The sequence below is a fragment of the Phasianus colchicus genome, chromosome 10 (genome assembly GCF_987193195.1).
Source record: "Phasianus colchicus chromosome 10, bPhaCol1.hap1.1, whole genome shotgun sequence".
NCBI classification, from domain to species: Eukaryota; Metazoa; Chordata; class Aves; order Galliformes; family Phasianidae; genus Phasianus; species Phasianus colchicus.
Genome location: NC_143445.1, coordinates 4952287 through 4973174, shown reverse-complemented (window position 1 = coordinate 4973174; position 20888 = coordinate 4952287). Strand labels below are relative to the sequence as shown.

General features: G+C 45.1%; 1 long non-coding RNA gene across 1 annotated transcript; it reads left to right on the top strand.

Moving 5' to 3' along the window:
* Positions 1–13411: 13411 nt before the first annotated feature.
* LOC149916567 (uncharacterized) lies at positions 13412–17328 on the top strand. Its single transcript, XR_016469419.1, has 3 exons — positions 13412–13587; positions 13784–13959; positions 16903–17328. It is a non-coding gene; the product is annotated as an uncharacterized LOC149916567 (long non-coding RNA).
* Positions 17329–20888: the final 3560 nt, after the last annotated feature.

Genomic DNA, 20888 nt, shown 5'->3' with positions numbered 1-20888 from the left:
AGCAGACAGGCGTATTTTCCATCTCTTTCTGCAACCAGACAAAAGCTTTCATTAAGGACTGCCATTTGGGCATCTTCCTTGTGCTCACTGCTTGATAAAAAGGCTGCCCGTGGCATGGAGAGGCTGAGCTGGGGTCACGGGGCAGCCTGTGGGCAAATGGTAAAGTCCATCCCAAGGAGTCTTGGCTAGATCTTGGTAGTCTTCTTGCATCTATAGGTGGTGGTGAATCCAAATTTAGCCATATGTTCTTGTACCTGGACTTCTTTTGTATGGGGGATGTGCCCCAAACTCCTGAAGTTTAATCTTTTTCCCAAGAAGTTGGGTACTAAACTGGCACCTTTGACAGTAGAGAGGTGATCAGCACTTCTCAGGAGCGTTACAAATGGGCCACAAATAGAGGCAGCAGAGCTGATCGAGGCAGCAACCGCAATGATCTGGTATTGCTGTGGCACAGAGCTGCAATTTCCATGAAGCTGCTGGAAAGCAAAAGCGGGCATGCACCCATTTCAGGTGCTCCAAGCTGGACATGCATGCAGTCCAGATGCATAAAGTTGGGCACTCCTACCAGACACAGAGTGACATCACCAGGGGCTGTCCCAACTGTATCCCCATCACCAACCAGCTCTGAGTATCAGTTTGTTGAGTTACCCGTAGGGTGTTTGACATGCCCGTGAATACTGCATTTTCCTGGCAAATGAGTTGTTCCACCATCACACACACACACACACTGATTTCCCACTCCCCATACTGAGAATGATGCAGATTCAGTGGAGGAGGTCCAGTATGAAATGTGAAGCTTGACAGCCCTGCAACACAGCAGGGGTGTTGGAGATGGATGATCCTTGAGGTCCCTTCCAACCCAAGGCATTCTATGATTGACTCCACCAGGAGGAGAACCACGCATCTCCTAGCCACGTTCTGCCTCTCATTTGCCAAGCAAAGCTATCAATATGAGCTGGAAGTGCTCAGGCACCAGGATCCCCATGCATGTTGGGAGATGCACTCCAGCCATGCCAAAATTTGGCTTGCAGAGCCTGAGAAAGGACTGGAGGCACCCATGCAGGCAAACTAGCACCCCTAGCACATTGCTAACAAGGATGGGTCCTTCCCAAAGCCTGCCCCATCACCAAAATCTTTGGTAGTGCAGAAAAACCCAACTGGAAAGACTTCCATGGAAAGGGTTCACACTGGGTGGGACTGGTGACAGGGAAATCTTTCTGCAATGTCTGAAATGGAATTTTCAGCCAAAAAAAAAAAAAAAAAAACAACCACTTTTCTTCTTGAAGCAAGGTTTGCATTTGGATGCGGATGCAAATGAGAAACCCAATCAGGTTTTTTCACTCTAAATTTTCTGTTTCTGGTGTGAGAAAACAAAGCAGCCGTGTGTGAAGCCGCCGTTTTGTGTCGGGTTTTGCTGTTCTTATTTTGGTTTTCAATCTGACCTGTCCACGTAGGACAAACAGTTTGCATCTAAAACATTTAAATGAGTCAGGAGACTTGTTCCCCTCCCAGCTCTGCTGACAGGTTCCAGGGTGTTTTCAGATGCTTTCCTGAATTGATGATTTCTAGGTCAAGGAGAGTGTTACCTTTTTTTGACCGTTTGTCTTCTGCTAATCGCTGTCAGCCCAGAGATTTATGCATTGATAGTGACAGCAGATGGGGTCACTTCTAATAGGAATTCACACACCAATGAGTGAAAGGCATCTCGGTGTGTTTGGCATGGGAGCTTTTACCAGTTAGGCTACAGATACCCAGGGACTCCACTGTGCTACAAACATTTCTGTTTTTCATGAAAGTCCACAGGGCTGGAACGTTGTTATTTTGCTTAGAATAAATGCATTTCCATGCACCTTTTTCATTTTGTAGCTTTCGTGGGAAATTGGCCCATTTCTTGCCCAGTGTCTGCATATGCATGGGTCTGCCTGTGTGCTTTTTGTGTATGTAGCTGGTCCAGCACTATGAATGGCAAACATGGCTCAGGGGGTCTCCAGTTATACCCTGAATATGGGATCTCTTCCTGCAAGAAACACTTCCAAATCTTCATTTTGTTTTTGTTCTGTTGGAAGGAAAATCTACAGTAAGAACAAACCTGGCAGTATCAAGAAAGCCAGGACAAATCACTGTGCCCAAGTGGCATCCTCTACTAGAGCAGGAGGTATAGTCTTGTTCTTACATTACTGTGCAGATGTACAATTCCTAGGAAACCCAGTCTTCATTTCTTGTTATTTTGTCATGCTAAGGACCACAGACATCAAATTCTGTTTTTCTCCACGACGAACGTGAGGATTCAAAACCAACTCCCTCACTTCTGCAGTCTGCTTGAGCAATTAGATCTGAGTTACAGAAATAAAAGGACCGAGTTATGGGAAAGGATGCTCCTTCTGCATCTGTAGCTGTTTCTCTTCATTAAAGTAAGTTAATCTCAAGAAGCATCTCAATTGTTAACAAAGGAAATGGGCAAAGACAATTTGTCTCCACCTTCCCCTGTCATCTGTGTCTCCTTCATCTTGTCTTTTACTTGACAAAGCATATCCTTATTGCCCAGGTCATCCTATCTCTTTCTTTCTCTCCTGTAGCACTGAACCATTTTCGCCAGCACACACATGGAAGTACAGAAAGCATAACTTTGAGTTCTTTCTTTAAAATGGCCAGAACAGGCTGAGTTGAATTGTCTTTCAGGATAACTCTCTAATGTTTTTTTGGGGGGAAAACTGTGATCTAAGGAGCAACACAAATTGGGTGATCGCGATTATAAGGGGATATTCCTTCGTTTTCCCAAGGAAAACTCCATGCTGTGCATTAGTCAGCCAGGTTTGGCTCAGAGGGGATGTGATCCTATGGCTTTTGCAAATTAGCAGAGTTGCTTCTTTGCCTTTAGTGGTAGAAAACTCGTTCAGAGTCCTGTTGGCCTCAGCAGTTCAAAAGACACAAAAGAAGAAGAGGTCCTTACAAGATGCAAGCTCAGCCTCTTCCTTTGGGGCAGCAGACAAACAGGCTGATTAAAACAAGGAGGTGCACCAAACCAACCCATGGGCCGTGATTTTGCTGCCCCTGCTGTGTGTGTGACATCCAGCATCATCACCTCCTGCACTGGGAGCACAGGGCATGGGATGTCCCACCCTAAGGGGAGACAGGAGAGGTAGGAACCTCGCTTTGAGCTGTGAAAAACGAGGTGAAAACGACCAAGAAGAAACATTTTGTGAATAGATATAAAAAAAAGAAGAAGAAGAAAGCATTCCCCAAGCACCCTTTGCAAGCTCCAGAACACGGGGAGTGATGCAGAGCTCCTGTTAATGGACACTCCCTGAGGTTTTTTTTAACCCCCCCGCCCCACGTACCACAATTGATTGCAGTGAGATTACGATGCCATTAAAATTCACTCTGCCCATAAACCAACGCTGTGGAAAATGCTGACGTTTATAGCGGCTCCTACAAGAGACATATTTCAGTATGAAAGTGAGTCCTAATGCGAGAACTTTATTTAGGTAAAACAACATCCAGGGAGGGGGGGGGGGAGAGGAGGAGGAGAGGTGGTGGCAATTGCAGAGAATTTTATTTCTTTCAACTAATGGGTATACGGATGCTAAATTTAAAAGACATTTTTAATAAATCTATTGGCCTTTGACAAAATCAATCCAAACCCCATAAACCAAGAAGTCACCCACTTGGTATTAATGAGGCTACATTTGCATTTATTTTTCCTTTACACTAGACAAACCATTAATTTCGTGTTTATGCTTCCTTTGAAGTCTGAATGCTTGTAGATAGATGGCCACATCAAGTCTCCTGCTGCTACATTAATATTTTGCTATAAATGATAAATTCGACCATTTTCTACAACACCCCTTTTTTCTTTAAGAAAGCTGAGAAAATGCGAGCAATAAGTCTTAAGCCCCTGAAAGCTTAGCTGTTTTTTTAAATACTCTGCAGTCATTGATTATTAAAGCAGTCATAGCTTTAACTTTGGCTTGCATTTGATGGCATCCAGCATTTTGCTGCTGTAAATTGTGAAATGTTCGTTAACCAATCAGGTTTTTTTTGCAAATCGTCTTTCATTTGACTGATAGGAAAACTGGACAGCCAAGTCACCTCTGCTTCGCTCCATCTCTGGCCCCTGAGGGTCTCTCCTCATATCCTCTGTTTGCAACCACACACAAGTGAAGTGTGTCTTCATGCCCCATCAGGATGGCAAAGTTTCCTTTTGCCAGTTCTTCCATAATTCACACTTATTTTGTGCTATTCCCTCAGGGATGCTCGGTCACCTGGGTAGATCTTAGGATGGGAAAGATCTTCTGAAATGCTCACAGAAATATAAGACAGTGGGTGGGAGGGAGTTTTAATTCATTTAAGAGCTCTGGGAAAAGCACCCATGTTTTAAGAGTCCGGACCATTGTCCCAGATCACAAACCCAGGGCATAGGTGTGATGATGCTCCACAACATCATGCCTGATGTGGTCTGAGAATGGGCTTTGTTGATATGGATGGATTCAACCTGTCTTGTTTCCTTGTAGCCTGAAATAAGAGCCTGCTCTGTGGTTGGTATTCACATCTCAGACACATTCCTGAGCTTCTGGGGAACAGCCTTCCTTGAACACCACTTGGGATGGGACTGACAGGGGTTGTCCAGGTCTCCTCTACCCAACAGGCTTCTTTGAGACACTCCTGGGAATTTAAGTCCCCTTATACCCATGGATAGGTGGTTGGGATCTCTACCCATGGCACCATGATATGAAGCATGAGGACCACTAGGGCTGAGTGAAGGTGGATGCAGCTTCAGTGAACTACTGAGCTGAGCTCAGTATGTGTCTACATCCAGCCTGGATGTTTCTCATGGGCCCTGCACTGTGGAGAATGTCCTGGATGTAGGTGCCTAAATTCAATCTCCCTGGCTACTTGGAGGCTTTCTGATCTCTACCCCTGCCCATCACTCCCTGCTTTTCAAGACAAGCACTTAGCTGGAGTCAGGAGTGCTGACTGGGTCCCTGACTTGGCTGCAGTGAGCCCTGGGTGCAGGGTCAGCTCCAAGATGGGATTTGGTTCCTTTCCAAAGCCCTTTGGCAGCATCCACGTTCCCATTCTTCTCTGCCATTGTGACCTCCAATGACCGAGGGATGCAAACACTGCATGGGATGCAGGGGTGTCCCATGGACCACAATGAGACTATGGCCTGAGGGCTCCTCAAATATCCACCTCTTCCCCTTCCTACTGCTGCTTTCAACTGGCAGCCCCTGGCAGGCCTCCCACACTTTGTGCACACCATTCCTAAACAAGGAGCAGGGACCTGAGTGTGAATTAGTGGATGAAATATCACTTTTTTTTTCTTTTAATATATATTTTTATATGATGCATCTTTTACAGCTATGCTGGGGGTTAGATTTCATATAACCCTTGTTTATTTTCTTTGCTAGATGGAGTTTATGGAGGAGGGAAGGGATGTTATATCAATAGGGGAGTGACTATTGACACTTGCTGCTATGAAGTGCCTTTATGTGCTTTCAAATGGCAGGATTATGCTCTGGATGGCTCGGTGCCTGAATTGTCTCATGCTCTATTAACAGCACAGATATGGAGGCGTGAACTGATCTTAGGGGTATGACATGAAAGAGGACTGAGTATTCAATGAACAACTTGCACCTGCTCTGGCTTATAGTCTTCTGTTTGTTTGTTTGTGTGGCTGGTTTTTAACTGTAGAAACATTCTTGCTTCTACAAATATTATGAAATTCAGCCTGCTGGGATTCACACCTCCCTGCCAGCATAGCTGGGGAAGATTTTAAAGGCGAGGGCATGGCTGGAAAGTATCAAGATGGAGGTGGAAACGTTAGGAGGGACATGATGAGCTCAGTCAGTGAAGGATGGGCAGGATCTCACCTGCAAGCCTCCCAGCAGCAGCTGGTGCTTTTCCACTGGAGCATCCCATTCCCTGCACCTAAATGATGCTGTTGGATGGGGGCAGGCAGCAGGGCTGGCTCTGGGCTGCTGCCGTCTTTCCTCTCCCATCTTTTCCTTTCTCCTTCATGAGCAGACACAGCCCAGCAATCCAACACATGCCTTGCTGAGGCTTCAGTTGCTCGGTTCAGGACACAGAAGCCAAAACCTGGAGACTTTCTTTTTGCAATTGCATTATAATTTCTCATCATTCACATGCAACAATTTCTCATTCAGCTCCCAGCGTCTGGACTTGAAAGGTGCATGTATCCAAGCTTCACTCCTAACCATTCAAATGAGAATGCAGACTTAACAGAGGAACAGTATCTTGATTCAGGTCAGTAAAGGATGTGATGTTTCAGAAGTAATGCTCGTCTCACAGAAATCCTGTTCAAGTTTCCCATGTTGGCAGCAGCTCTGAAGGACACGATCCCAAGGCAGAATTTGTGCCACTGCATCACTCCTAGCATTGAAGGTTTGTGCCCAGCAGAAGCTCACAGTTCAGCCCTTCTCCAGCCTGCTCCTCTTTTTTTAATGCCTGCTGCCCTGCCAGCTGCTCACATTTAGAAAACAGTGGATGTCTTCTGGATATATCCATGGAGCTTTCCTTTTGCTGGCAGGTATGAACACGCTGAAGATCAAGTGAATGTGGTAGGTTCTTCCCATCAATAATTAGAAAGGAAATCAAGCGTCTGCGTTATTCTCATGGAAAAAAAAAAAAAAAAAACAGAAACCCAAATAGTGATTTCAGAAACCAGTCCCTTGTCTTTAATTTCATGTTTTGGCCTCTTTTTGTTTTGTTTGTTTTGTTGTAAATATGTGCCTCGGATCTGGGAACCACTCCTGTCCCACACTTCTCCTGGCTCTTCTAAAGACACCGATGTCAGTGCCCAGAAGGAACTGTGTCTGGGCACTGGGGATCCCCCCACCCTTCCTACAAACGTTGTGCTTCTGCTCTGGGAGGGACTTCAGCCAAGGAGGAGAAGTTATTTCCCTGTAACCCTCAAAATCTGCCTGTAAGTGGAGCTGGGTGTACAGCCGTAAACCAAAGGAAAACTGCCAAGCCACGAAAACAAATGCAATCATAAAGCCCAGACAATTTTAATTACTGTGGTCATAAAGGGTTTTGTTACATTGGACTTGGTAACTCGTACTGCTCAGGGGCAACGACACATGCTAGGAATAACCAGCCATGTGCAAGCAGGTCACTCATCCCCACCTCTGGCCATCCTCTCTGTGTTCTCCTCCGATGCTCCCATGCCTGCTCACAGCTTTGTTAACAGCATCACCACAACTTTAAGCCTTGGGAAATGCTGGAGACTGCATTGGTCAGGGAAGGAGCAGATCCAGATCACTGGCTACCATGGCTCATTTAAGAAAATGAAGCAGAATGTCCTCCCAATGGAGATGATGGGCTGTGTGACACAGAGGGCAGCACCCACATTAGGCATTGTGTTTGCTCCCTACTTCCTGGCTGTTTTCACAGAGTGGACATGATCAATAACCTTGTCATTAAATGATTCACTGTCAAGTCTTGGGGCCTGGGCTGTCGCTGCTCCATTGGCCAGAGTCATCATTCATTTACTCTGTGATAGATCAGGAGCACTTTCTCTTATTCCCATTGCCTCCCTTAGCCAGCACCTACTCACCTGAGGAAACTTAGGAATGGGGGAGATTTAATGTAATTCAGAAGGACACAGTGTCTTTGCCCTATTTCACAGTAGATTGCTAAGTGAGAGGAAGATAACAGTTTCTAATAAAACCAAACCATTATTGTCCTCTTTCATCAGAGTAAATCCTTCCTGAGTAAATCAGTGCCTCTTTTGCAGAGTGTTTCATACTGAACAGCCTGGTGCTCCTGGGTCTCTTCCAGCTAGAGCAGCTCTTGTGAACCAAAAGGATTGGTCTTGCAAAGATTTTGAGTTTCCTTGTGCTGCAAGCTTTGTTCTTGCCTTCAGCTGCATGCCTGCCCAAGAAAAAGCCACTTGTGGATCACGGTGCCCCAAACCTTTCCCGTCTCATCCTCAGCACTGTCTGCATCCCATAGCCTGGCTTCCTGCAGTATCTCACAGCCATGTCCCTGTGAGCATGTCAGCACCACGAGTCCTCCAAGCCCTTTCACTGGAGCTACTTCGTCCTGCCCGTCCTTTCAAACAGCAGTCAGAGAGATGGGCAGGGAGGGAAAAGGGAGAGAAGAGGAGGAAGCAGAGACACAAAGACCATCGATTTGATAAAAAAGAAGAGTGCTACCCGGTCTAATATCTGCCCTTTATTCTGTATTACAATGCATTGAGACTTTCATACTGGACACGATGCTGCGGGAATCAAGGCTGAAATTAGTTTTCAGCCATTCATTCATAACTGTTATGTTTGAAAAAGAAAAAAAAAAAAAAAAAAGAGGGAGAGAGAGAGGGAAGGTGGGGGAAACAAAAGTAAATACAAAAAGAGAAATGTTAACATGTGTGGCGCAGAATGTATACAGCAGACAAAGCTCTGCTTGTTCTTCAACAATGGCTTTGAAAAGCAGGTGTCATAGCAGCTGTACAAGGTTAAAGCACAGGGACCATTATGTACAAAATGAGTGAGTCTTTATCCAGAGTCTGCTTCAGCTCTTAAGAATGTGCTTCCTATTGTGTCGGTGTTTGCTGGAAGGACTCCATCTATACAATGGAGAAATTTTTCATTCTCACCTTCCCCCAACCTCCGTTCCACCATCCAAATCTACAGTTATGGATATAATACAGACCTCTGGCATTCAAGGTCCTCATTGCCCTATACTTCTGAAACAAAAGCTATTGTGCTGCACCATGAAAGCCTGCCTGCGGCAGAATAAAGCTGTTCAGCAGTGGACCCTGAGAGAGTATTTGTGAGGCTCTTTCTAAAGTTAAAATCCTGGCGAAAACAAAACACTTCCAATTAGAAATGTTCTCTCATTTTGTTTTGTATTTTTGGCTTTCTTTTTTTCTCTTTCCCCCTCTTGGAAATGTTCACAGAGATGCTCATATAAAAAGGCAAGTGACCTGTCCTTGCTTTCATTCTCAAAGGGAGAGATGGAAAGAGAGGCAGGAATGCACAGCTTGGGAGACAAGCAGGTTTGTAAATAATGTAGCTTTTTAAGTTATAAACGAGGGCAGGACATACATTCTTCCCAGCAAGCAGTGGGATAGGCTGAAGTGCTCTGAAATACGCTGTATGAGACTCAACATATTATTATTACTATTATTTTAATAGTAGGCACACAATGCTTTAGGAGAACAATCCCATTCCCAGGTTTTCCATAACCCTTCCCCACCTGCAGCGTGCCTCAAGTCTCTGCTGGAGGGAATGGAAACAGACTCACTGGAAGCATCAGCACAGAGCAGAGGAGGACAGACAGGGTACATGCCCACCCTATGTGTATGGAATGGTTCAGATCCTGAAATGTTAGTCAACTAGCAGGGGGTAAGTGTTCCCACAGTGCTGCTTCACCTATCTGCCCCACATATGGTGGGGTGCCAGAGATGCAATGTGCTCAGCGTAAAGGCAAAGTGTGCATTTGGCTTTTTCTGTTAGGTGAACATAGCAGAAATGCTAAGTCACAGCCTGCAGCAGTGATTGAGCACCTGGTGGAAGGCAGGGCCAACCCAGGGGAGCTCAGGTGCATGCAATGTACTTGTGTGATTGGAAGGTTGGAGCCAAGATCCAGGCCTTCCCAGACCTTATTTAAGGGTTGTCAGGGGAAGGTGAGGGTCTTTTGCTGGAGATCCTTACCTATCTGGGGCCTTATAAAGGTAAGTAGCATTTTTCCTTCATTTCTGCTGCATTTGGACTTGTTTTCATTTGCTTCCATTCTCATTTGCTTCAGATAAAAACTTTGCTACCTGGGTATTACTGCTGTGCTTTCCATCCCCTTATAGCATTGCAGTAACCATGATCTGTGTCCCTCGTGGCTTGAGTTGCCTGGGCTTATCAAGGTGTCTTACATTTGGGATTGGAAAGAGATTGTAAAGATGGTGTTAAGAAATAATTTGGACATGATTTTTCTGTGTCTGATTATTTTCTGCATCAAATTTTGTAATTAGTGCATAGCTGGTGGGGGCACAGAGCTAGGCAAGATAAGCTTTGATATGCTGCAACCCAGTGTGAGAGCACCTTTGTAAGCAGCACCTCTGAAATTGCTGCCTACCTCATTGCTGACATCAATCCTAAGAAGAAGTCTTTCCTTCTGTGCCTTAGTGATGGCTCAGGTGAAGTTGAGTTTGGTGATGGGAAGGATTGAACCCCCAGGTTCCCATCTAGCAGAGGCAGAAAGTCTGCAGTTGTGCTTCCATCCATGCGGACTTGATTAGGAGCTCAGGTGGTGGCTTGGAGTTCTCAAGTGAGCATCCTCATCTGGGCTTCATTCTATTGCATCCCTGCACCAATGGATTTCCCTATAGCAACTCTATGGTTTTCACTGGCACTGCTGCCCAGAGGACTGTGGATACCCCATCCCTGCAGGTGGCCAAGGTCAGGTGGGATGGGGCCCTGGGCAGCCTGAGCTATTGGGGGGCACCCAGCCCATGACAGGGATTTGGAACTCAATGATTTTCAATGCCCCTTCCAACCAAAACCATCCTATGATTCTGTGATGTGCTCTGTGGGTTGTTCTCATTTCTGCTTTCCACAATGATTGGAGTAAGCATGATTAGGCACAAGTTTTACACGCTAGTCATTAAGATTTGTGCATATGCATTATTGCATAACATCTGTTGGAAAGTAAATTACCATCATCTACCATACTATACACTAGATTCTGAAGTTATAAACTAACAAGCAAAAGAATAGAACATAACTCTTGTCTTAACACTTTGTCTTGTAAATGCACTAGAAAATGCAGTGAAGGACTTCGATTCCAAATGGTTAGAAGTGCTTGATCCTCTAGCCATATGCTCCTGCTCCCAGCTGCTTCTTAATTATTCCTTTAGGAAGCAATCTGTGTCTTTGCTGCACCTTTATGCAGTGTTCTTTTGCATGCCAGGTCTATTCCCAGCTTGGTTTTCTTTTGGTGTGGGTTTTTAGCACCCACCTTGTATCATGCTGGACCATGTCAGTGCAAATCGTAGTAGAAATGGCTCACATCACAACCAGACCACTTCACCATTGTTTCTGCATCACCTCTGAGTGAATTAACACTTGGCATGGGAAGAATAGAGATGTCATGTCTCAACTTCTGGACATGGTGGTCTTCTGAGAGCAAGAATAAGTGTTTGGGGCCACTAAGGTAAAGGGAAAGCTGCATCCTTGGTTTCTTCATGACAAACTTTCCCCTCTCATTCCCCTTTTGGGGTGAATGAGCATCTTTCAAAATTAAATTACGGTGAAGAATGGTCCACAATCATTTGTTTCTGTCTGTTACATAGAAGCCACTGGGCAGTATCACCTTTCTCATATGTGCTTTAGTGGATTCATTGTTCTCATGGGGTTTCGAAGCAAAAGGAGAAATGGAGCCAGAAAAGCAAGCTGACGTAAAGAAATGAGCTAATGAAGTGAGATCACAAAGTGTGCAACCCCAGCCAGCGTTATCTTTCTCTCTAGTTACCTTGGTAACTGTGTAATGATATAATGTTGCTTGGTTTTGTATCCTTCAAGTGAAAGAAGCTCAAAGTACCCACCACTGGCAAAAATATTGGTATGATATCGTATTCATCTACAAAACATCACAATTAACTTATGGATTCACTAGATACTGCATTGAAGGGGAAAATATATCTTCCCTAAAGCCTGGATAAAATGACTTCTATTTTCCTATGAGCCAGCAATTTAGCACATCTTTTGATGGGATTTCTCAGGGCTGAATCAAAGCGATCACAACAGGACTACTTTTCTCAGTATGGCATGGTTAGTTGAATCTCTGCATCCTTTCAGTGGCAGGCCTTACTGTTGATGATAATGTTGGTTGAAGGGAGATACGGACTCTGGTTCAATAGGAACAAGACTTCAACTAGATTTGCACGGGGGTGGACTTCTGTGATGATGAGCTGAACAAAATCCCAGTTCACAGTGGTGTAGAAGCAGCTCTGATGGATGATAAGTATTGACTGCCAATGGATGTGAGTGTGGGCAGACTTGTCTCCACCATCCAGCTGTATGCCATTGGGGTGTTGTAGACTCACCAGAGGAGTCTTGAAATGGCAGGGGATGTGGCCACAGTGTCTTACTCTTTGCCCTGGTATCAAATATTGAGGAATTTCTTCTTGCAGAAGGTGAAGGAGAGTTCTACTGCATCCCAGTTACTTTCCCCATCACTCCTCCAGCTCAATGGCTATTCAACACCTTTAGGAAAGGTATCATGCCTATGGCTATGATACACACCCTCATTTATCCTTATGTGTAGGAAGCAGCCTGATTTGCTGCAGGAGGTTTTCTCAGAGGAGCTTTGCTCACAGGTGCGTAATACTAAATTGGAGGAAGGGGCTATCAGATCCCTCGTGCTAAATAAAGGGACGAAGATGCATGATACAGAGATGTGAATTAGCATTGGTAGATGTTAGCTACCTGCCCCTCAGCCTGCATTGAGTTCTGGAAGCCAGCGAGTGATAAACCCACCACTGAATGATGTTGAAAAGTCCCATGGACATCCTTTGTAGATAAGCTCTGCAAGGAGCCATTCAAATTCCCATAATCCTTGGGACACTGGAGTTGTAAGATGGTCCCAGGGCCATGCCAAAGGGGAAGTTTCCTTGGTCTCTTTACATTACCTGCAGTGAACTATTAAAATGAAAGGCATTACTTAAGCTGTGGCTTTTGCAGGGACATCTACCAGCTGCTGGGATATCATCTTCCTCAACTTGCTGCACCTTCCTTTGCTCCTTCACACCTCCTTTGGGGACTCTTTCATGCCACCTCATTCTAACCATGGTTCTCCCATGGCACTGGATTCACCCTGTGCTGCCTCCAGATTTGCCTACCTTGCTAAAAAGTGGAGAACAGTGAGACATCTGGAATCCTGCTGCCCATCTAAGTGGAGAGTAGGGTTTAAAAATAAACCACGTGGGTTAAAATAGCACTGGCAAGGTCAGACTGGAAGCATTGCCAAGTCTGGATGTAACATCTGAATTGCCAGAATTCTGTGAGCAAGCCCTGAGAAATGGGTGCCAAATGCTGGGGTCATGTGTGCCAAAGTTAAGTTTGCTGAGAGTTTGGCTCACCAAACTCATGGAAACTTAACAAAACAAGTCAGTTTTGTCAGTTTAACAAAACAAGTGCTACTAAACTGTCTACTCAGATTTCTTGCATCAACTGTTATCTGCCTTTTAAAGCAGAAAATACAGCCATGTTATTGCAGGTAGAAGGATGTGGGTAGAGGCAGTAGCACTGATTCTATGAAGTTTGCCAAGTCCCCCTCCCACTGCTCAGACACAGCCCTTTCTGTAGAGAAAAGCCCATGGAAAGCAGTGAATGTGGATCAGACATCAGAATGCCCAAAGATGGCCTGTCTCTTTCAGATGTGAGCTGGGAAGAAAACAGGTGAATGGACAGATGGGAGCAGGAGGATGCTCTGATGAACAGGTTTGCAGAGGCTCAGCTGTGTGCTCAGGGTTGTCCTATTGACAGCAGAGCCCAACATGTCAATACAAAGGAGGGAAGATGAAAAGCAACACTGCATCTGAAATGGGTTAGAAAAGCTAAGTCTGAGAATGTAAGTGTTGGCTTGTTTGTCAGAAGGGACGTAGTGAATGAAAGAGCCTGTGTAGGGGTGTGTGTGTGTGAATGCTGTGCGACACACGTGTGTGCCACCACCCTCTACCTCTGTGCCATCTCCTTGAAACCTCAAAGCAGGTCTATGGAGGGAAAGTGCAGGACTGTGACACGATTCTACTTACTGTCTATCTCAGAGCAAACCATTGCCGCAGGGTGAGGATCCGGGCCAGGGCTGGGGACCATCGATGAGTTTCTGCTGCCATCCTGTGGCTGTGATCCGCGCTGCTTTGCCTGAGCCTGGAACAACCTTGCCAGTACAGACGTCAAAGCAGAATGAGGATGGCCTCAAGTTGTGCTGGGGGAGATTCAGGTTGGGTATCAGGAAGCATTTCTTCTCATTCTTCTCCCTGCTGCACAGGGAGGTGGGGAATAACCATTTCTGGAGGTGTTGAGAGCTGTGGTGATGTGGCACTGAGGGACGTGGGCAGTGGGCATGGTGGGGTGGGCTGGGGTTGGACTTGGGCATCTGAGGGGTCTTTTCCAACCTTAATGATTCTCTCAAAACCCAACAAAACCAGTCTGATGAATTATTAATCGCTATTTATTCAGGTCCTAGCACAGAAGTTTGCTTTGTTCTTCAATATCAGCACATTTAAAGCCAGTCTCATCCAGGCACTGCTTGCAGGGTCCACACATTCTCAGGTTGATGCAAGGACAGAAAGGCTCAGAGTCTGCAGGATTTTAAAAAACAAGCTATATTTATGAATGGGAAAAGCTGGGGGGAACCTGGAATTTTGCTCTGGTTTGCCTAATGGAGAGGAGGAAGATAGGAGGAGTGTTACCTGGAAGAGAGCACAAACTCTGCCCTGCCAGGACACTTCCAGCCTTCCCAAGGGCTTCACCACCCTTCCAAGCTCTCAACAAGACTTCAGTCTTCAGCTCTATCACTTTCTTTGAGTTAGGATGCTGCTCTCATAGCAGGCAGCTGGTGCAACGCTGTAGTGTCTGGTCTTAAAGTTTCTCTTGCATTTTAGCATCCTGTACTCGTTAGACACTCTGTAATTCTGAATGGAGGAGCATTGCATAGGAGAATCTCTACTCTGCATCCCAGAACTATGCATTAGCTCCATTTCTGTTGCTTTTCAGGCCAAATTTACTAAAAAATGGGCTTGGAAAAAGTATTCAGGTAGAAAACAGTGCCTTTGCTTTATAAGGAGAGAGAAAAGGATATGGGGGGAGAGAAAAACAATAGACAGCAGCAGAGAATGCTAGGAAGACAAAAGCAGACAGTGTGTTTTTCTGAAGTTTCTCTACGTTCTTCTGTGTTTCTCTATTTCTCTGTGACTTTATTACCCAGATACATGTAAGGCCAATAGATGGACCTGAATTTTGCTGGTGAGTTTAAAATACCGCTGTACCCTACGAAGACTCTGCAGGCACATCCCATAATAAGCTGGAGACTGCTTCTCCTCCCTTGCAAGAAACTCCTTGTGGCACATCCATTTCTCTCAAACTCCTGGGTGGTGAAGAAATCTGCTTTAAAGGTGGAAAACAATTCGTGAGTCCTAGTGGCAATGCAGAGGATGGCATGAGAGTTTGCTCCTTGCTCCCGGTGCTGGGTAGACTTTGCTGGAGCCACACGGGGGCAACAACCCTCATTCCTCACATGCTGTGTTTTTTCTTTCATTCCTCCCCAAATCAGTGAAATCCTCTTTTTTTTTTTTTTTCCCCCTCCTATCCAAAGCAATAAAATACAGGGCTGAAAGGCACCTTGAGAAAGGTCTTCCAATCTGGCTAGCAAAGGCTTTCTTGGAATTAAGAAATAAGCTAAGAAAAACCAAATTAAAAAGAGGACAAGTTAGAAGAGTGTCCTAGATGCTTTCTGCCCACCAATGCTGAGGAACACTGCCAAAGCAAATTCTGTCTATCCAAAGAAAAAGGAGGCAGACACAATTGTTCTCTTCAGTGCCAGGCTTTAGGTCTTGAGAAAGCTGAGGCCGTATCAATTGCAAACACAATTCCTGCATTTCTAGAGGGAATCTGTTGGTGTCAAAGCAATAAGAAGAAAACAAAGGTTTGGAGAAGAAAGCCTTGAAATGGTGTTTGTGAAAGATGCATCTGAGCCTTTAGATTCTGGCCACAAAAACTGAAGCAGAAATTTACCATCTGTTTGGGCTTCAGATGTTAAAAATCAGCCTCTTCCTGCTGGTGGAATAGGTGTCTTCGTCTGTAAGGATGATGGGGTTGGCACATGCACTGATGGTACCTCAGTAATTCACCCACTTGCACCAAGGGACCTCCTCACATGTTGGTGAGATGTCTCAAAATGGGAAGAAAGTATAGAACCATAGGGTCACAGAATCACTGAGGTTGGAAAAGACCTCCAGTATTATCTAGCAATAAATCATCGTGGATTTGTCATGGATCATTTTTGGTGCAGAAATAAAAGCAGGCAGCAGGCTTCAGTACGCTGTATTGCCTTGAGTTGTTTGGCAGGGGCATGCATCATCACTTTTAAAGTCCTTATGCACATCAAACACAGTGACCTCCTAAAGGAGCACTCTTCAGTTGAAGATTGTAGGGTCTGAGTGGGTGCCACGACATGCATATGTGATATCACAGCTTTCTCCTACTTTTAACCTCAGTTTCTGCATTTCCTTGCTTTTAAGTAGAAAGAATATGCAACCTGATTGTGTCAGTGCAAGGTCAAGGCTTTGTATTGAGTTACAAAAATAAATACATCGGAGGAGGTTGGAGTTGTGCAACAAATATGATATGAGATTAGAGAGCGTGATTCATGTTGTGAGAGGAAAGGCTAATTTCTGTGCTGTGGAGAAGAAAGATAACAAAAGTGGTATGCATTGTATTTGTATACAAATCTGTTCAACAAATTATTTAAGGTGGGAAAAGGTATATCGACCCAAATATGGGAAAGAAAGGAAATGTAGGCTGGCTGTCAGCTGGAGCATCAATTTATGGCCAAGTGCATTATGAAAAGGCTCTATGTGCTTGTAGAAGCTCATCTCTGGGGATGCTCCCACCTGTGCTCCAGAATACCTCCACAGCTTGGCTCACATCACTTCACAGTGACAAGTTTCTGTTGTAACTCAAAGCCATCAAATGAAAGGTAACCAGGTCTGTTGTTTCTGGCAGCACCATGATCCTCCCTCCAATGCTCTGTGCTCAAGAGAACATCACTGTTCAGGAATGTACTCAGCTGCACAGTTGACTGTATCCGTGCTTAGCATTTATTGGTGTCACTGAGACAAGATGCTGTACCTGTAGCCTGTTTCTTGTCTTTTCTTGCCTGCAGAGGCCTCTGCCTGGGGTCCCAAACAGAGCTCATCTTTCTCCAGGAGACTGAGTTAAGTCTGACTCCAAACACACAGAGAAAAAGCATCAGCAATGGACTGGACAGCTTTGTTCCTAAAGGTCTGTCATGCCTTTCCTCCTCCTCCTCTTGTGGGCAGGCAGAAGCATAGTTTCTCTGTTGTGGGAATGGGGGGAATGGGATGTGGTGGGTCAATTCTGTGATTCTGTGATGTTCACTCTTCTTGAGAGCTGTTCTTGGCTGGCCCTGCACCAGAAGGTGTGATGGTGGAGCTGGTGAGCCTGCACTTTGTTGTTCTCAATCTGGAGACCTTGAGAGTGTGAAGCAGTGGCTGCTGCTCTGACTGCTGGGGAAAGCAGAAATTGTAGACTCACAGAATCACTGAGGTTGAAAAAGACCCCTAAGATCACAAAGTCTAGCCCCAACTCATCTCACTGCATCCCTCAGTGCCACGTCTCCATGGTTCTTGGACATCACCAGGGATAGTGATTGCTCCACCTTTCTGTGCAGCCTGTGCTGGTGCCTCACTACTCTTTATAAGAACAAATGCTTCTGGATACTCAACCTGAACCTCCTCAGTGTGAGACCATCTCCTCCCATTGTGTTCCCTGGGAGAAGAGTCCAACCCCCACCTTGCCACAACCTTCTTTCTGAGAGCTGCGGTGAGCGATGAGGTCTCCCCTGAGATGCACCTCCATCCTCCTGGGCTACAAACTCTTTCTTATCCTGTTTCTCTGAGTCACACCCCCACCACCCATCCCTCCCTGTTTTCTTGCAAAATCAAAGTCTAAATCAAACTTCCTGGCATGCCTGGTGCTTTGGGGTGAAGGTTGCTGCGGTGTCCCCAGTTGGAGGCGGCACAAGGAGTGATGTTTTGGTGTGGCATGGCTCTTCTGCTGGTGGCTGCCCTTCTCTCCTGCTAATGCTCCTGAATGAAACTTAGCCATAGAAGTCATGGGTAAGTAACGCCAGTAGAGTGTTTATATAGGTAAAGAAATGGAAAAGTCAGGCTTTGGAGGTGTGTAACTAAAAAATAATAGGGAGATATTTTTGGCTGGACCAAAGCATTTTACCTCAACCTCTTTCTCCCATGCTTTCCTTTGTCTTTCCTTTTCTCCTTTCAACCTATTTATGCTCCTATAAGTAAAGTTAAAAAGATTAATGTCATCTTGAAAAGAAAAGCAGAAAAGCTTTCACTTAACAAAATGCAAATATGAAAGTTTGTCTTCCCTCCCCCCAGATTACTTTTTAAAACCAGACTTTCAAGAAACCCATCCCAAGCTCACCTGCAGTGGCAGTTCCAGTTCTGCGTTTCTAAGTAAGTTCATTTCTTGCCAAAAATATGGATGGATGGAGTCCGCCGTTGCTCCTAAGACCCAAGCCCTTTCCAAATAATAGTTATACTATTGTGTGCATAGCCCTGAAAATGATTCACTTAAGTTCTATTTGGCCATACCTTGTTTCATAGAAGCATCCGAGGCCCATACCTCTTTCCCAGTTCATTTTTCGACCTTTCACAGGTACTGCAAGTGGTGTCTCTGGCAGTTAATCTCATTTGCCCTGTAGTTTAGCAGGACCAGAAAGGAGGGATGCACACAAAAGCATTATTAGCATCTTATTTGGCTCTTAATGGGTAGAAACGATGCAAGATTCTTTTGGCACAGTGGTACTTTTTTTTCTCCAAAAAAAAAAAAAAAAAAGAAGAGGAGAAAGGACTTTAATTGAAGCCTGCAATGTTGTATAAATGGAAGATCTAAGTTTTAATTGAAAAATAATTATAACCACTTAATCATTTTAAATGAGGGCTGTAATTGCAGTCAGTTCATAATAGCCAAATACAGACACTTAGATTCCCGCAATAAAGCAGGGATGGTACAGCTTGATTTGCTAATAGCTCTTCCACTTCTCTCCTCTTTTGTCTCAAAGATTAATTCAGGCAAGGGCTATTAGTGCCGTTAATTGGTTCTGCAATTTAGACCTTGTGCTTGTGAATGAGTGACTGATGCAGACCTATCAGCCAATAATGTGAACACTTTGTCAATGTGTTTCTCATTGTCCGGCTGAACATCGCTCCCCAGCAGCTCCTCTGCCACCCAGCCCCAGCTCCCCAGGGGGATCAAGAAGAGCGAGTCTCCTCCGGGGTGAGGGATTCACTTAGCTTTAGATAGGTCACCGAGATGTCTTTGAAGCTACGGCCGACTTATGAATAAAATAATTAAGCAGACAAGGCGTCCTCCTTGGCGGGGACGAATCCTGTATTCAGGAGAAATCTTGACTGCCGTGCTGGAGGAAGGAGATTCAATGGGACTGTGAAGTTGAAAGATGGAGAGCGGATGCTGGTGGTGGGAGAGAGCCATTGGCTCTGGGCAGGATCCAGGATTCTCCTTTTTCAGGGCAATAGTGATGGCTGAAGCCAGACTAACTTACTGTTGTCACAGTCAGAAGAACAAACTGCTCTGAAATGGGTGTTATTTTTCACCTGGGCATTGAGGGTGGTGATGACACTTTGGCTAACTGGAGAGGCAGCAGTCCCAGCATAAGCCCTTGGAAGAATGCCTTCGATAGTCTTTGAGCTCAGCATATCCATTCTATGGGAGACAACGGGCTGAGAAGAGAAAGTGCCACTTAGTCTGTACCAGAATTAGATGCAGCTTTAGGCCCAGAACAATTTTAATCGTGGGCCACCTTCTGGTCCCACCAGTTCTCCAGTGAGCAGGGCCATTGTGTCTATTTGGAGATGTAAGGTGGGGGGAAAAAATCAAACAGCCACTTAATTTTGGTGGTGCACAACAAGCACGTGAATATTCCCAGGCGTTTCTTTGTGCTTTCATATCTTTTGTAGCATCAGAAAACATTTACAAGTGGTGTGCTTCTGCAGAGTTCAGCTCTAGAGCGCTTCTTTTTATCTGGAGAGGAGATGCTGGGGGATCTTTGACCTTATGGGGATATTTTTATCTCCTGCAATTTTTCATACTGGAGGTGACAACTATTCTGAAGTGGTTTAGACTGTCATCCTTCTATTTTTTAGAAATAAACTTGTTGGTTTTACAGCTGAAATCTGAACAGACCCAGGGAAAAGACTGGGGCAAGCTTGGTTTTTCTCTCTCTTCTTTTAAGAGAAGTACAGAAAGTGAAGAAAATCCACCCTTCATCCTTCCTTTTGTTTTTCTTTTTCTGCTGGTATTTTGATTCTGCTCCCTTAAAGTGATGTAAAGTGCCTGCCTTTCATACCAAGCCACCTCCTCCCTCTGTTCACTGGAAAATGGCTCAGCCCTCACTAGGTTTTGGGAAAAAAAATGCCTTTTAGAAATAGGATTTTATGGGAAACCCAAGTAGGGCAGGGTGTGCGTGATTTCAGTGCTGGGAATTCAAGGAGGAAGGGCTCAGATGAGAGGTGCAGGGAAAGGTGGGCAGGGATGGGAAGAAGCAGCAGCAAGAGCCCAGAATGGTGGTGGATTCTGCTGATGATCTGGGAGAGAGTTGTGGATGGCACTTCAGAGCAAGAAACAGCCATTAAAGGTGCTGGTGAGCTTTGAGCAGGAAAATAAGTGGTACTCTCACATCGAGTCAGTAGGCTTAAGTTGGTTGAAGGAGTTCAGTCCTTCACTATTCTCATGGTGAAATAGATTTCATCGCGGTCAGTAGATAAAACTGTCCTTCTGCTTGCAGTGTTGTTCATTCTATTTGTGAATGGTGCTACCCGGATACCTGCAGATGCCGTAAAGCGGCGGAGGCGTTGAAACAGATGGAAGGATGGCTTAGCTAAGATCTACCCCTTTGCCTACATACAGGTTTTGTGTGAGTACACATTCTCCAGCCTCACAGGTAGGTCAGATGCAAGGCAAATCGAGCTTTTATCCAATTTATTCAAAGCAATCTCCATCTGCCACAGGCCTTTCCTGTCGCCAGGCAATGTGGTTGTGACAAACACAGTGAGTGTATTTGCGCTCCAGTTTTAGGTTCTATAT